The sequence below is a fragment of the Mastomys coucha genome, unplaced genomic scaffold (assembly GCF_008632895.1).
Source record: "Mastomys coucha isolate ucsf_1 unplaced genomic scaffold, UCSF_Mcou_1 pScaffold7, whole genome shotgun sequence".
In the NCBI taxonomy this organism is placed as follows: Eukaryota; Metazoa; Chordata; class Mammalia; order Rodentia; family Muridae; genus Mastomys; species Mastomys coucha.
Genome location: NW_022196913.1, coordinates 82,652,221 through 82,655,344, shown reverse-complemented (window position 1 = coordinate 82,655,344; position 3,124 = coordinate 82,652,221).

Below are 3,124 nucleotides of genomic sequence, written 5' to 3'. Positions count from 1 at the left end.
CTGGGAAAAAATGATCTAAGACCTCTAGATGATACAAACAAGCAAATGAATTTGATTTATCACCCAGACAGGAAGGTCAGCAATTTAGAGGGGAAGGAAAGTCAGAAAAATTAATGAGTAAAAAAGTCAGCAATATGAAAATAATCTGATCAAGGAAACAGACTTATGAAAAAAGTATAATATGTTAGAGATGAAAAACATAATGAATCAAATATAAAAACACAATAAAGCATCATTCTAAGATTACTCCACCAGAGGGATGGATATCAAGGATGGAGAATGAGAACAGTGAGTAAATAAATAAGCATAACAAACTTTGGAATCCAGAGGGCAGCAGAAAGAATTGAAATAAATACTAAAATTATGTATTAAAAAAGTAGGAATGAAATCATAGCAGAAAGTTCCCCAAATCTAGAAAAAGAAATAAAATGAAGCATGAGTTATTTAGAACCACACATAAACAGAGTAAAGAATTTCTGAAAACATATGATAAACCTGTCAGAAATACAAAGCAAGGAAACAATGATAAAACCTGCGAGGATTAAACACCAAAGCATTCTTTCTTTTATGTAAAATAGCTTTTTTCAAGTATTATGTGCTGATTTCCCTTCCTCTACCCAACCCACTTCTTTCCTAATTCCTCTCCCATCTGAGTTACCCCTTTTCTGTGTCTCATTAGGAAAAAAAGCAAAAACAGGAGTCCTAGGATTATAATAAAGCAAAATAAAATTAAACACACACACACACACACACACACACACAAGATAAGAATAGGAAAAAGCAAATAAAAAGAGGAAAAAGAGCCCAAGAAATGGCAAACTAAACAGATATACACAGAAACCCACTTGTTTGGACAATTATGAATCCCATAAATGTTTGAGTGAATTATTCTGTGAAAATCTGTTGGGTCCATTTGGTTTATGAAGTCAGCTCCAACATTTGTCTGTTTAGTTTTATCTACAGAGTCTGTAAGGTGAGACTCTTGGTAAGAGTCAGGTATTAACGTCAACCACTCCCAGTATGTGAGGGTCAATAGGATTTATTGTTTATGATTTAGTATGTGATTTAAGTTATACCAATGCTTCTTTTATGAACTTGGGTGCCCTTATGTTTGGTGCAGAAATGTTACGAACTGCAGTGTCCTCTAGGTGGATTTTTTTTTTTTTTTTGGTTAGTATATAGTGTCCTTCTCTATCTCTTCTGAATAGTTTTGAATTGAAGTCTATTCTGTCACATATTAAAGTGGCTACACCAGCTTGCTTCTTAGGCCCATTCGCTTGGAATGTATTTTTCCAGTCTTTCACCTCAAGATGAAGTCTACCCTTGATATCCAGGTCATTTTCTTTCTTTTTTTTTTTTCACAGTTTTTTTAAATTAGATATTTTCTTTATTTACATGTCATCAGATTTCTCCTTTCTCAGTTTCCCCTAAAAAAAAAAAAACAAAAAAAAACAAAAAACAACAAGAACAAACCCCTGTTGCTTCCCCTCTCCCCTGCTTGCCACCCCACCCTCTCCCACTTATTGGCCCTGGCATTCCTCTACACTGGGGCACAGAACCTTCACAGGGCCAAGGGCCTCTCCTCCCATTGATCATCGCCTTTGCATCCTCTACTATACACATGCTTCCAAAACAATCAGTCCCAACACGTAGAGTCCTTGATTGGTGGTTGAGTCCCTGGGAGCTCTGAGGGTACTAGTTAGTTCATATTGTTGTTTGTCCTAAGGGGCTGCAAACCCTTCAGCTCCTTTGGTCCTTTCTCTAACTCCTTCATTGGGGACCCTGTACTCAGTTCAATGGATGGCTGTGAGCCTCTACATCTGTATTAGCTGGGTACTATCAGAGCCTCTCAGGAGATAGCTATATCAGGCTGGCTTGTCCTTCCTTCAGTCTCTGCTCCATAGTTAGTCTCTGCAACTCCTTCTGTGGGTATTTTGTTCCCCCTTTTAAAGAAGGAATGAAATGTCCACATTTTGGTCTTCCTTCTTCTTGAGTTTCTGGTTTGTAGGTTGTTCTTCCTGTCTTCCGAACCTCTGGGCTAATAACCACTTATCAGAGAGTGCATACCATGTGTGTTCTTTTGTGATTGGGTTGCCTCACTCAGGATGATATTCTCCATATACATCCATTTCCCTAAGAATTTCCTAAATTCATTGTTTTTAATAGCTGAGTAGTACTCCATTGTGTAGATGTACCACATTTTCTGTATCCATTCCTCTGTTGAGGGACAACTGGGTTGTTTCCAGTTTCTGGCTATTATAAATAAGGCTGCTGTAAACATGGTGGAGCATGTGCCCTTATTACATGCTGGAGCATCTTCTGGATATATGCCCAGGAGTGGTATAGATGAGTCCTCTGGTAGAACTATGTTCAATTTCTGGAGGAACTGCCAAACTGATTTCCAGAGTGGTTGTACCAACTTTCAATCCCACCAGCAATGAAGGAGTGTTCCTCTTTCTCCACAACCTCTCCAGCATCTGCTGTCACCTGAGGTTTTTATCTTAGCCAATCTGACTGGTGTGATGTGGAATCTCAGGGTTGTTTTGATTTGCATTTCCCTGATGACTAAGGAAGTTGAACATTTCTTTAGGTGCTTCTCAGCCATTTGATATTCATCAGTGGAGAATTCTTTGTTTAGCTCTGTACCCCATTTTTTAATAGGGTTATTTGGTTCTCTGGAGTCTAACTTCTTGAGTTCTTTGAATACATTGGATATTAGCCCTCTATCAGATATAGGGTTGGTAAAGATCTTTTCCCAATTTGTTGGTTGGCATTTTGTCCTATTGACAGTGTCTTTTGCCTTACAGAAGCTTTGCAACTTTATGAGGTTCCATTTGTCAATTCTTGATCTTAGAGCAGAAGCTATTGGCATTCTGTACAGGAAATTTTCCCCTGTGCCTATGTGCTCGAGGTTCTTCCCCAGTTTCTTTTCTATTAGTTTCAGTGTATCTGGTTTGATGTGCAGGTCCCTGATCCACTTGGACTTGAGCTTTGTACAAGGATATAGGAATGGATCGATTTGCATTTTTCTACATGCTACCTGCCAGTTGAGCCAACACCACCTGTTGAAAATGCTGTCTTTTTTCCACTGGATGGTTTTAGCTCCTTTGTCAAAGATCAAGTG